Source organism: Ailuropoda melanoleuca, chromosome 3 (genome assembly GCF_002007445.2).
Source record: "Ailuropoda melanoleuca isolate Jingjing chromosome 3, ASM200744v2, whole genome shotgun sequence".
NCBI classification, from domain to species: Eukaryota; Metazoa; Chordata; class Mammalia; order Carnivora; family Ursidae; genus Ailuropoda; species Ailuropoda melanoleuca.
The window spans coordinates 133,454,991-133,469,586 of NC_048220.1; the positions used below are offsets into that span (position 1 = coordinate 133,454,991).

General features: G+C 37.1%; 1 protein-coding gene across 6 annotated transcripts in view; it reads right to left on the reverse strand.

Moving 5' to 3' along the window:
* LOC109490427 (E3 ubiquitin-protein ligase RNF167-like) overlaps nt 1-14,596 on the reverse strand; it is a 136,122-nt gene that overhangs the window by 36,748 nt on the left and 84,778 nt on the right. For 3 of the 6 annotated variants that reach the window (XR_002143763.2, XR_004624346.1, XR_004624342.1), the window contains one exon: nt 7,604-7,685. The exons of 2 other annotated variants lie outside the window; for them this stretch is intronic. The gene's annotated coding sequence lies outside the window, so the exon portion shown is untranslated. Of the gene's footprint in view, nt 1-7,603; nt 7,686-9,098; nt 9,276-12,724; nt 12,895-14,596 lie in introns of all 6 variants that reach the window. One more of the 6 variants, XM_034657073.1, reaches the window with a different exon arrangement.

Here is a 14,596-nt window from a genome sequence, read left to right on the forward strand (position 1 = left end):
AATAATTTTTTCAGTAGTTACACAATAGAACTAATGTATATTCATGTGTGCATGAACCATGGAACAAGAATAATTAGTAGTACCAGCAGAAATCACGGCCATTGCCAACCTGCTCTTGCTCAAGCCAAGTGAGTCTTAGGACTCAGTCCCTTGAGTCAGAGGGTGGATGGGCCAGCTTAGTGATCGTGAGTCAGATGGGAAATAAGAGTTCAGATCCTGGGAAGGAGCACAAACCATGTAGAACAGATGCCCACACAGATGGAGGAAGGGGGGATGACCAGTGACCAAAAGATTCAAAGGACTTTGGGGTTTCTTGGACACGATAAGCTAATTGAACACAACATTAGAAAAATAAGCAATAGAATAGAAGCACGGCATCTGTGTCACCATAAACAGATGATTTAACCCACACAACGCTTGTTTTCTCACCTATTAAGTAAGGAAGTTAGACTAGATGAATTGTATATCTCTTTTTAATTCTAAAATTCAACAGTTTTATACAAATCACTTCCTTTTACTCATTTGCATATAAAAACTCTCAACTACATTGGTTAGTAGAGGAAAATAGTGAAATACAAGATAAAAAAAATCATCTATAATGAGCTTTGGCTATCATGGTATGATGACATTTATGGCAATAACCTTCTATTATGTTTTAATTACATTATCCTTTGAATTAGCAATTTCATATTAAGGATGAGTTGAGAAAGACAATAGGTGACCTACAGGCAAATGAGTAAGAGAAACTAAAAAGACTAAACAAATCTGTGTTTGTATCACAACCTTCTCATAAATCATTACAAAAATCCATAAATTATGGACTCCTTTATCTTGAGCCATTGATCTTTAGACTTTGCCCATTGCATGTTGATAAAAATTCACCACTTATAAATAAGGCTCTATTTCTTGCAGCATCTTGCCATCGTTGCTTCATTAGAAATGAAGTGGAAATGAAGGCAATTGATTAAAGGTTTTCATATAAAAAGAAATATTTAATATTTTTAACTTCCGACAAATTCAATCTAAGCATATAATCTCAAAACCATAAAGTAAAGATAAATGTGACATCAATTTAGGTAGAAGAAAATTAGATATCAGATCCATTTATTTGAACTTGATTTATTATGTAACCAATATGTTAATCTACTCATCTTCTGTCCTGAGGTCACAGAATTTGTTTAAATTTGCCCCATTTAAATAACAAAGGAGAGTTTTTCCACTTTCATAATGGTTTCTCTAGAATCATTTGTTCTCTGAGTCTCATTTTGTTACAAAGTATTGAAAGCAAGTTAGATTATACCAACTGTTGGTTTTCATTGGCCATATCCAAGCTAGTCATACAGAATGTGGGCTCATTATGGTACAATGCAGTAAAAAGAACTGTCTTTTTCTCATTTTTTAGTAGAAATTTACATATTATTACTTGAACTACTTTGACATTGTACTTTATGTTATTTAAACTGTTATCATTTTGGTATGTGGCCTTGTAAGCTGGCTGACTGATCCTACTTCTTCATGTTTATGAATGTCACAATATCATCTTGCTAAAGGAAATCTCATTTTTATTACCCAGGTCCAACAAATGAAGTGGTTGCAAATGTGTTATGTGCAAGCCGTAGGTGCTAATAAAATTCATTTTCTGGAAGGAATGAAAGCACACATAATAAGGTCATCGTTTCTTTACTGGTATTAGAGCATGAGCTGCATCCCCGAGCAAGGGCAGGGAAGGGATAGTAGTAAGACAAATATTTTCCTGGAAACTCAGAGTGCTGCCTTCAAAATTTAAGCAAAAGGGCAAGCATTCTGAAAAGACAAATATATTCAAGCAAGTGATTTTCTTCTGTTCTCTCTTCAGTGTCTTCATTACTTAACTAATAAGTTTGTTTTTCTTGATCGGTTCTTTAGTGTTCCTGCAGTCTAAATTTTAGGGGTACTTGAAGCAAAATGTTCAGATTTTCATATACGTCTGCAAAGCCTTCTTTTACTTTGTCACCAAATAAATGTCTACTCTGCATGTTTAGATCCCAAAAAGTTTCTGGATAAGATTTTTGAACTCGTCCTTTAGATGGGTTTGGGAAAATCGAGTTCCCATCCTTTGCTTGACCTCACTTTCCTCACCAGGCTTCTTCCACACATAGCTGCTTTTAAAAGTTGTGAATGTTTCTTTTAATCATGGCAACAGAATATTCTTTCCAAATACCCTTCTCTGACTTTGCTCCCAGAGAAAAAGGTGTCACAGTAGATAAAGCATAAAGAGAAAAATTCTTTTGAAAATTCTTCAAACACCAAGTACCTCTTAGAAGTTTCATCTAAAGGTAAAGAAAAATAATTAGAGGTATAATACATCATTTTCTCCAATCATGCTTCTAATTAGCAAAGTCCTTTCCCCTCTGGTGCTACTAAAGGAAAAAACTCTAGAAGGTATTTATTGACACAGCCTATACTGTTGGGAACTGATCGGAAGTCACTCATGAATATCAGGAATATCGGATTTTTTTTAAGACTTTGGTCACAACAGAGAAAGGTAGATGAGGGCTGCTGTGTTTCTCTCCCACAACAGTACAGTCACAAGATTGCTTACAGTGAAAAGAGCCTCTGGTGGAATTCAACCACGTGGACTAGAAGGTAAAAATAGTTACATACCCATTCACACATACAGTCATGTACCTGTTCTAAGAACCAAATCAAGTCTTCACTCTCTGACCTTAGAGGCACATAGATCTCACTTTGTCTAATAAGTTCATTCAAAACCAATGTGACAGTATCCTGGCAGCGGGATTCAGCTAATGAGCTAGGCAGAACCCAACTCCAAGATCCTCCACACGCGGCAGCCAGGAAAATGACGGGAATCCAAGCCTACAGCATTATCTAGCAGATCTATCAGGCTCACTACATTCTTACACCCTGTTCACACAAGGGGGATCATCACTGCATAATATTCCTATCAAAATTCCAATGGTATTCTTAACAGAAATTTAGAAAAAATCCTAAAATTTGTGTTGAAACACAGAAGACCCTCGATAGCTAAAGCAATCCTGAGAAAAAAGAACAAAGCTGGCAGCATCACATTTCCTAATTTCAAACTATACTACAAACCTATAGTGATCAAAACAGTATGGTGCTGGCATAAAAATAGCCATCTGAACCAATGGAACAGAATTAAGACCCAAGAAATAAACCCTTGCATGTACAGTCAACTAATATTTGACCAATAAGCCAAGAATACTCACTAGGGAAAGGATAGTCTCTTCAAGAAGTGGTGTTGGGAAAACTGGACAACCAAGTGCAGAAAAATGAAAGTGGACACTTATCTTACACCACTCACAAAAAAATAATTCAAAATGGACTAAAGACTAAACATAAGACTTGACAGCATAAAACTCCTAGAAGAAAATCAAAAAGACAGCTCCATGACATTGGTCTCATCAATGATTTTTAGATATGACACCAGAAGCACAAACAACAAAGAAAAAGATAAATAAGTGGAATCACATCAAACTAAAATCCTGTGCACTTCAAAAGAAACAATCAAAAAAATGAAAAGGCAACCTACAGAATGGGACAAAATACTTGCAAGCCATGTATCTGGTAAGGGGTTAATATCCAAAAAATATAAAGAACAAATACAGTTCAGTAGCAAAAAAAAAAAAAAAAAAAAATTTGAAAACCAACTTAAAAATGGACATGGGCACCTGGGTGGCTCAGTTGGTTAAGTGATCAACTCTTGATTTTGGCTGAGATCATGATCTCAGAGTCCTGAGATCTAGCCTGGCATCAAGCCCCACCCCCCGCCCTCACAAGCCCTGCCTCAGGCTCTGCACTGAGAGTGGAGCCTACTTAAGATTCTCTCTGCCCCACCCCTGCTCTCTTTCTCTCTTAAAAAAAAAAAAAAATGGACAGCAGAATTGAATAAACATTTTTTTTCAAAGAATGACCAACAGGTACATGAAAAGACGCTCAACATCTCTAATCATTAGGAAAATGCAAATCAAAATCACAATGATATATCATCTCATACTTGTTGGAATGGCTGATATCAAAAGACAAGTGGTAACAAGTGGTGGTGAGGATGTGGAGACAGCCCTGTGCACTGTTGGTGGGAATGTAATTGATGCAGCCACAATTCAAAACCGTATGGGAATTCCCCAAAAAAATTAAAACTAAAACTACCATATCATCCAGCAATCCCATTCCTGGGTGTATATCCAAAGGAAAAGAAAACAGGATATTGAAGAGATAGCTGCATTCCATGTTTATTGCAGAATTATTCACAATAGTCAAGATATGGATACAAAATAAGTGTGAATCAATGGAGGAATGGATAAAGAAAATGTGGTATATATACACAATGGGGTATTGCTCATCCATGGGAAAGAAGGAAATCTTGTCATTTGTGACAACAGGGACCTTGAGGCATTGTGCTAAATGAAATAAGTCAGGTAGAGAAAGACAAATACTGTATGATAGCCCTTACATGTGGAATTTCAAAAAGTTGATTTCATAGAAACAGAGTGAAATAGTGATTACCAGTGTCTGAGGGTTGTGCGGCAGGAATGCAGAGATATTGGTGAAAGGGTACAAAAGTCCAGTTATAAGCTGAATCCATTCTGGAGATCTAATGCACAGCATTGTGATTACAGTTACTGATATGCCATATTATATACTTTGAAGTTGTTAAGAGAATGATCTTAAATGTCCTCACCACAAAGGAGAAATGGTAGTTATGTGACATAATGTATGTGGTGTTAGGTAACACTATGATGGTAATCACATTACAATACATAATTGTATTAAATCAACACATTATTTACCTTAAACTTACACAATGTTATACATCAACTGTATTTCAATAGAGCTGGAAAAAGTATTTCCAGCCAATTCACACATTTTGAACATAATTATTTCACCAACATCCACCATGCAAACTTTTTAACTTTCTAGGATTGATGAAAAAAAGAGCTGGCACACTTTTATTCAGCCACCCGTGAAGACATTAGGCTTTAGTTTTTCAAGTGCTAACCAACCACTTCTGGAGTATATATTTCTGGTTAGAACACTATAAATGTTAATTCATTGATCCAAGAGATAGAGTATACTCTGTATGTGTTTGTGCGCACCCCACTGACTATGCCAAAGTACCTCAAAATAAATCACATTCAATATAGTAGTTTTCAGGGATTCAAAATGAACCCCTCACCCAACACAAATTATGGATTCTCCGGAGTTGTCCTAGATCTGACCCGAGAGATGTGAAGGAACGGTCGCTGAATTAGTCCCCTTTGCCCCCAAAATCCACCACCCCATTTACTGTAAATGCCACATAGAGATAATCATTTATTGAATTGAATTGAATTGAATTGAATTGAATTGAATTGAATTGAATTGAATTGAATTGACTTAGGAAGAATAAAGTCTTCTCATACTCCTTAGCCTCCAACACCAGAACAACCAACAACCACCGGAAGCCTGATTTATTGTTGATATAGTTTATTGTCAAGACCAAGACCCCAGAGTCAGGTTCATACAGGAGCTAAAGTACCCTATGGGGACTGAAGATAGTCTTTATCCCAGGGCTCAGACTTTTCTTTAAATAAGATTTCAGTTTTAGAAAATGCCATTAAATATTTTATGTTTATAATGCTTCAGATACCATGAATTTCTTCTGCCTTATTTTTTTCTATGCTCCTTAAAAAAGAAAAAAAAAGTTTTAAAAAATTGTTAGGATCCTGCTAAGAAAAAAGTATGTTTTCAAAGAGAAAAAAAAACTATTCACATTTGATAGCTCTTGCTGTAAAGATGTTCAAGAATCTGGAACAACCTCCTTCCAGAGCTCATTGACTTTTACTGCTGGCAGACAATTGAATGGTGACAGGTCCTTAGCGTTTAGCTTGGTGGGACATTTTTGCTCAGCTCCCAAGCTATGTGACTCCTGGGAAGCCTGCCAAACTTGAATGTTTCCTGCCAGATCTAATCGATTTTACAACCAACCTCTTCTTAGTTGGAGCTCTATTTCTCTACCTGACTATTGAGAAGGGCCGTGGTTGGAGACAGAAGCTTCTTTAGCTGCTCACAGTCAGAAAGAAGAGATTAAATTCACCCCCATCCTCTTGGTATTTTGCAGCAAAAGCAATTTAATTTCAAAATCAACATTCACAGTGCACGGTGTTCAGTGTTACCGTCGATATTCAGATATGAGACAAGGATCACCTAACAGTGTAATGGGATCTATAACCACGCTGCTGGTTTGTGCTGACACGAGCTTCTTTCCTACCTTGCTTGAAAAGATCACCTTTAACCCTACTTCAGCTCACATCATTCTCTATACAGAACACTAGCATTAAGTAACAATAATAAATGAAATTGCCATCAAATTACTCATGTATCCTTCTCTCTCACCCAAGCACACAAATTCTTTAAAAACAGAAGATCCACAATTGTATCCTTAGCACTTAGCACTGTGCCTGGCATGTTGTCAGAACCCTTGATGGGTCCAGGGGGCTTTGAACATTATGCACTTATTCCAATCCCTGCTAGCAAGTTCTCAGTCCAACAGATTTACCCAGTGACTCCACGGGCCCTAAGGATATAATATCCAAGCAATGGGATAAATTCATCAGGAGCAGGAAAAAAAGCGGCTTCTCTCTCTCTCTATCTAAGATTTAGATATCTTAAATATCAGAGAAGATGAGCAGAACAAAAGGGTTGTGTGTTTCCAATGTTCTGTATTGAAATGGCGAGAACAAACCTAGGTAGACTAGGAATGGCATGAGTTTGCTGCCAGGTTAAGAAAGGTTAATTTAGAGCAAGGGGACCAACAAGAAGAGGAAGGGTACCAAGACAGGCTTCACTAAATGTGACATAATGTTTTGTGTTGGCTCTGGTGTGAAGATACCATTAGGAAAAACTTGAAAGCAAAAGAAATAAAGAACCAATTTCAAAAACAAAATGGCAAGTGAAAAATGAGAAAAATAAGATTTCCCTGATCTAAACAGAAAGTGTAAATCACTATGGTTAATACAAGACAATTTTCCTAACTCAACCACTATTTGAATGCTAGATTCATTACTAGCCATCCAATTAATCATATTACAAATACGAAATATGTATAGATGATAGATAGATGATAGATAGATAGATAGATAGATAGATAGATAGATGATAGATAGATAGATAGATAATCTACCATGACTTTAAAACACATACTGGAGTCTAGAGAGTATCATGCTGAGCTAAATAGTCAGAGAAAGATGAATACCATATGATTTTTCTCATATGTGGAATTTAAGAAACAAAACAAATGAGCAAAGGGGAGAAAAAGAGAGCGAGGGGCAAACCAAGAGACAAGACTCTTAACTCTAGAGAACAAACTGCTTGTTACGAGAGGGGAGTTGGAAAGGGGGATGGGGGAAACAGGTGGTGGGAATGAAGGAGGGCACTTGTGGTGAGCACGGGGTGTTGTATGGAAGTGTTGAATCACCATATTGTACCCCTGAGACTAATATTACACTGCATGTTAACTAACTGGAATTTAAATAAAAACTTAGAAAAAAAAAAAAGAATCATTACATGGGCCAGGAGATGAAAGTTGCTTGAAATTACTCACTTTAATGGATCATGACCAAGGGAACAAGCCCCATCCAGGTGATGTAGAGACCTGATTTTGTGGCTTCCTCTTCAGTTCTTAGCTGTCAAAGGAATGAGATAAAAGGATGAAGGCTGACCCCTGTTAGCCTAATTTTGATGTGCTAAAAGTCCAAAGAAGGAAAGAAAACATAATTTCAAAAGGACAGGAAAAGAGGTGCAAACCCAGTTATAAAAAGCTGTTTATTTAAAGACATAAGAGTTAGCATTTAAAGAAATTTACTCTCTGTAAAACCACTTCCGATTCAAGGCATTAATATGTGATTTTCATTAATGTGTCCAGACCTAAACGTTGTGGCCATACCAACTGAGGAGATGGAAATTAACCTTCCCTAAACCATCGCAGCTTCACTGAGTGTAGACGTGTCAGAAAAAATTCAGGACACTGATTTTGAATTTTAGATAGGGAATGATTTTTTTAGGATAAGTCTATCTGAATATTTCATGGGGTACTCCTAGTCTAAGAAATTATTTGTTGTGTATCTAAAATTCAAATTTAATTGTGCATTTCATGTTTTTATTTGCTAAATCAGGCAACCCTACCTATGTACGTTTATACCTGAATTTCTAAACACAACAAAAATATCGCATAGCTTGTCATAAAATTACAGTCAAATGTTCACATTCTGACAGATATTCAGAGGCTAGTATGTTGTCCTGTCATTTGTAGCCAAAACTGAACCACGAACATGGCCGCCATTTTAAATTCATAACAACAAAGAACATTAAAAAACAACCACAATTCTTCTCTCCCTCCAGTCCCTGAATTCCTAGCCATGCTGTTTCCCTTGCTTTTAATAGCGGATCAGCAATACAGTATAAGGTTGCCTCACAAAGTTGTAAGGCGGGGAACATGATAAGGTAAGCGGGGTAGTCATCTGGGCGCAAAATTTAAGGGAAGGTACCTAATCAAACTACATAACTTTTTAATGAATCACTTTTAAAAATCAAAATTAATGCAAAAATTTCATGATGAATAAAATCTTCAAAATTTAAGTGAAAACAGAATCTGACCCCACATTTTAATGATTTGGCCCCTCTTTCCTCCCCCTCATTCCAGCCCTGGTTCTTAGCCTTCAAGACACTGATGGATACCCCTGTCCACCTTGAAGCTCTTCCTGCCTGTTCTGTTGAGACTGAGAGCTCTCTGCTCAGTTTCTGTGGTCCAGCTACATGTGTTGAGTTTGTAAGCTGGACTGAGGTTCCCTGAAACCAGCCCAAGGCCACCCATACATCATCAGGCTGATAGTGCACAGTGGGGCCATATCTAATGGGACCCCATTTTCACCATAGCCAGGATAGATAAGGACAGTTTTCTTTTTTCTAATCCGTGTTAAAATATCTATGGACAAGCACTGACTCCAGAGCTTCTAACATTGAGTCTTAAATGGTAAAGCACCTTTAACCTTTCAACCAGAAAGTGCTTATTTCAGTATGAACATGAGATGTTTGCTTACCAGGATTTCAAGTACAGGCAGATCTTCTTCCTGCATGCTAGTATGGACCATATAAATAAATTTGCAACGTGAAACTACGCTTAGCGATCTTACTAATTCATGGGCAGAATTACAGCTGTTCCGTAACTTTCAAAGATTTTTGTCAAAAGATTAAAACTTTCCTGCTGTTGGTTATAACTATAGAGAAATGAAAAATAGAGTAAAATTAATATTTATTTAAAACATTAGAAACATGGAGAATTAAAGTGTTTCTTTGTTAAAAAAAATTATCAAGAGTAGTTTGAACAGCGCTTACTTTCTCCTCGTCATGTAACTTATAATATGGAGTGAGTTATTTTTTTCTGTTTTGGCGAACTGTCATAGTCTTTTCTGTCTGGCTCTGCTTGCAACATTTTTTCCTTTACGTTTTTCATGTCATGAGATATCTTTGAGAGTTCCTCTGCTGTGAAGATTTTGCTAGCATCACTTCCTTTGAGACATCATCCTTTTACCTCAACGACTTTCCTCAATTAGGTGAGTAATTCTGCATCACTAAGTTGTTCTCGCCGCACACCCAGGGTCTCTCACCCAGTGGCAGCACCCGTGTTCCCACGGTCAGCAGGTCCTCCAGCTGCATGTAACTTTCCATGTGAATTTCACTGTCAATATTATCACTTTGTGTTTCTCCACTAAGCTTTCATCTTTGTTGGCCAATTTCCTCTTCCTGCTATCTAGTTTTGTGAAATGTCATGTGGGTTTATTACTGAAGTCAAAGAGCAAACAACTACATGCTTTGCTCCTGGTGTGTGAATATAGATTGTTGGTGCTCCTAATCACCAACAGACTCTGTGAGAAGTGACATGATCTGTCATTGATCATGACACCCATCGGTTATTTATGTAGTGATTAGCACAGGAAAAGAGCTGGCCGTGAAGTTTCTACTTTATATAATCACACACAGTTAATATACTATGATAACTGAAATTTAAACCATATTGTATTATCTAACTAGACAGTGGTAACTGAAATGCATGCATATTGGAACTATGCAAAGTGAGGACTGCCCATATTCTAATCCCTTTCTTAATTCTCTTTCTAGAATTAAAATAGAACTGTCTGTATATGAAACAAGTTACATAACTGAATTTAGTAGATTTTTCTCCTATTCCCATTCAAAGTATATTTTACACAAAGTATATTTTACACAAAGTTTATTTTCTTAGTTTCTCCATCACTTTCCTCTTCGGAAACGATATATATTCTAATAAACTTGTCCTTACCAGTAACTCATAAAAAAAGGATAAAGAGGATTCCTAGAGCCCTGTCTCCCTCCCAGACGACATATTCAGATTACTGTCTAACCTCTCAGCAACTATGCTGTGGCCGACCTACTTATATAGATTAGGGCCTGAGAATTTCATAGCTTCCCCTGAAGTGAGGATTCTGCACATGAACCGTCATCTAAACAGATATAGCCACTGAGACTTGAAAGATGGAAGTCAGCACCAAGAGCCTCAGGCTTGCCCACGTGTGGTCATCTGTGATGGTAGCCACAGAGATTTTTAAAGGTTCAGTCCCTAGTGCCGTGGGTGCCAAGAAGCAGTGACATCAGTGGCAGTAGATTTCCACTGGATGAGTCCGGTGTCTGGATGTCACATACAAGCTTGGTTATCTGGCACTCCTGGAAATTACATAAGCAGCCCTACACCCCCAAGTAAATCCCTTTCTGCTTTAACTAGCTGGACTGGAAATTATTGTCTGCAACAATCATCCTGAGAGATACAGGTGTTAATTTGCCAACTAACTCAAATGATCCTACATAGCCAACTCCTTTCTTTCCTGCGTAGATTTTCTAGAGATAGAAACAATTTAAGTGAGAGAGAAATGATCTCAGGTACCAAACAAAAGTTGTTCCACCCCAATGCAGTGAGCCATGTGCATATTCTATCTTTAGTTCTTCAAACTTCTTAAAATTAAATCAGTGAGCCAGAAAATTCAGACATCTTTAAGTTCAAACGTGTTTTGATTTTCCCATTTGATTTAAACTTGGCTTCCTAAACACCTAGATGTCCAGTTCTTGCCATGATGATTCCCCCTGAATGGTAGAACCCAATCTTCCGTTACTGGCAACTTCACAAAGTGAGCAATTCAGACCAAAGGATGGAGGTGAAAGAGAAAACAGTAAGAAACCAGCCACTTTATCCCTTCAAAAGATATGGACCATAACGAGTTCCACAAGAGAAGATAATAAATTAGTAAATTTCTTTAAAAATGTCATGGATGGGGCACCTGGGTGGTTAAACGTCTGACTCTTGATTTTGGCTCAGGTTGTGATCTCAGGGTGGTGAGATCAAGCCCTGCATCAGGCTCCACACTCAGCAGGGAGTCTGCTTGAGATACTCTCTCCCTCTGCCCCAACACACACATTCTCTCCCTCTCTCTCTCTCTCAAAATAAATAAATAAATCTTTTTTAAAAAATGTTGTGGAAACATTTATCTCCAGTAAAAGCTGAGATATATAAATATATATATATATATATATATAGAGAGAGAGAGAGAGAGAGAGAGAGGTTTATATATATATAGGTTTATATATATAGGTTTATATATATATTAGGTTATATAGATATATTAGGTTTATATATATATGTATATACATATATACACATATATATATTTTGTCTAAAATATCAAAAACATCTTATTCTTCACCATTCCCCCACGGCCATGTTACCTAATGCTTAAAGTCCAAGTTAAGCAATTGAAAAGACCTACATTTTGATCCAAGTTCTGATACCAACTACCTCCATGAGTTTAGGTCAATCTATAAACTCTGAGTCTCTATTTCCCAATCTACAAAATGAGGACCGTGGTATAAATGGCCTCCAACATTTCTTCCCGTGCTAACTTGGTTTGTTTCTATGATGTTGAATGTGAGATTTATATACGCTGGAATCAAAAAATGTCATCAGAACTGTGAACTCATTGTGTGCCTCCAATGAGAGAAAGTAGATACCATGAAAAAAAAAAGCATTCAATTCTCCACAGGATTTCTACCTAATGAAATAGTTTATCCTGAATTATAAATTTAATCATGTTCTTTTTAACAAAGGCATGTTTTCAGTTAAGTGAGTTATTTTTAACTAATATTTGTTGGGTAATTACTATCTATCAAACACTGCCAACGCTCTATGCGTATGAAGTCATTTGTCGCAATCCTTTGAGGTGTTGTCCGTTTCTTACACATGAAACAAAGAAAGATAACTAAGTTGAAGCAGGAAATAGATTTTCTGAGTAGAAATTCTGGGATCCAAACCGCACAATTAGACTCCAGAGTCCATGTATTGAATACCAATGCAAGATTCTTAATCCTCGCTAATAATAATGTATGAAATCATATAGAAATAAATAAATAAAAATTGTACGTATACACATAATTTTTTAAGATTTTTGGCATGAAAGGTTCACATCTTTCAAGTACTTTAGACTATAAGCTTCTCTTTATACCTTTGAGACTCTATTCGAAGATGTAAAATGACTAAGTCGAATCAGATAATTTCTGACATTCCTCTTAGCTTTAAATGTCTTTAGGCTAAGAATCTTTGACAGCCTTTCTTATGTGTTAATTTCCAAATTCTGTGACCCACCCCTTGTGAGAAAGCACTTCATATCGAACAAATTACCTTCTTGTCTTCATCTTACAGCTGCTATAGTGACCAAGATATGCCTTTCCTTCACACAATGGCAATCTTCAAATTCCCAAGTGACATATAATCAACCCTCTCCTTGGACACGACCTGTTTCCTCCTTGTGCTGCCTGGAACAGAGATGCCATCATGGTGAACATCACCCACGGCAAGCAACGAGGTAGGAGGGTGGCACCCTCACACCGTAGAGCTCTCATTATGGCAGCCCCAGGCTCCCTGCCTGGACTTTAAGCCCTATCTGGCTTAAGCCACCATAATTTGAAATTTCCCATCACATGCAGTTGAAGTTAGCCTTAACTATATTCACAAATATTTACATAAGTTTTTAAAATATTAAAGTAGTATGAAATGTTGTGCTGTAGAATAACATACCTTGACAATCTTTTCAGTCCAAGAAATATAAAACTGGTGATGGGTAGTAAGGAGGGCACGTATTGCTTGGTGCACTGGGTGTTATACGCAACTAATGAAGCATCGAACTTTACATCGGAATCCGAGGATGTACTGTATGGTGACTAACATAATATAATAAAAAATCATTAAAAAAATAAAATAAAATAAAATTATACTAGAAGTAGTATGGGGAAAAAAGAAATATAAAACCACTTCACTCTTTTTTAAAAAAGATTTTATTTATTTATTTGACAGAGAGAGTGAGCGAGAGGGGGGGAGCAGGGGGAAGGGCAGAGGGAGCGGGGGAAGCAGGCTCCCCGATGAGCAAGGAGACCAATGTGGGGCTCAATGCTCGCTTGATCCCAGGACTCTGGAATCATAACCTGAGCCAAAGGCAGACGCTTACCCGATGAGCCACCAAGACGTCCCTACTTCACTCTTTTTAATGGCTGCATCTGTTCAATTGAAAAGCCATGTATAGAGTGGTACACCCATTCAATGCTTTTTTAACCATTCCTCACTGTTCACCATTGTTTCCCAGCTTTGGCCAGTATGAAAAAAAGCCCCAATCAACATCCTTGACCAAGCCTCTTTTTACACATAGGAAAGCATTTTGCTCGCAATCATTCCCTGGTGTAATTGCTGAGTCCAGAAGTATTCACGGTTCCGGCCTCATAGAAACTCCACCTTGCCTTTCTAAATATCTTCCTAGTTTATTCTCCAGCCTGATTAGAAGTGATGTGTGTCAATCAAATCTGCCATTTTAAAATTTTACAGCCCCCCAAAGCTTCTCTTTCAAACACTAAAAACTCCCTGTACCTTTTCCTTTACTGCATGGCATAGTTTTCAGACTTTCCCTTGTCAACGTAGCTCACACCAATGTAGCCAGAACCTCTCAAACTATACCAACCAAAACTACTTGTATTGCCACAAATCAAGATTTGCAACCTTTTTTACGAAGGTTCAGATAGTAAATATTTTGGGTTTTGTGGGCTAGGTGGTCTCTGTTACTGCTGATCAACTCTGCCATTATAGCACAAAAGCAGCCCAATCAATATATTAAAAAAAAAAATGAATGTCTATGTTCCAACTAAATTTATTGGAAAAAACAGGTGGTTGGCCAGATTTGACCCATAGGCTATAGTGTGTTATAAATTATATTCTTACCATAATTTACCTTGATCTGAAAAACACAACTGATAGGAATTGGGTGTGTCTAGAGGAAAACTAAATTTAATTTAGAGCCTAGCATACAGTGGGTGCACACTAAATGTTTGTTGACTTAATAAATAGGACAATTATGTATGAGGTCTGTGAATAATCCTATACCTAACAGAAAAGGAGAATACATCTGAAAAAAACACTGCAGGAGAAAAAATTAGTAAGGGAATATCTTCTCAGTGTTCTCACTAAGATGCA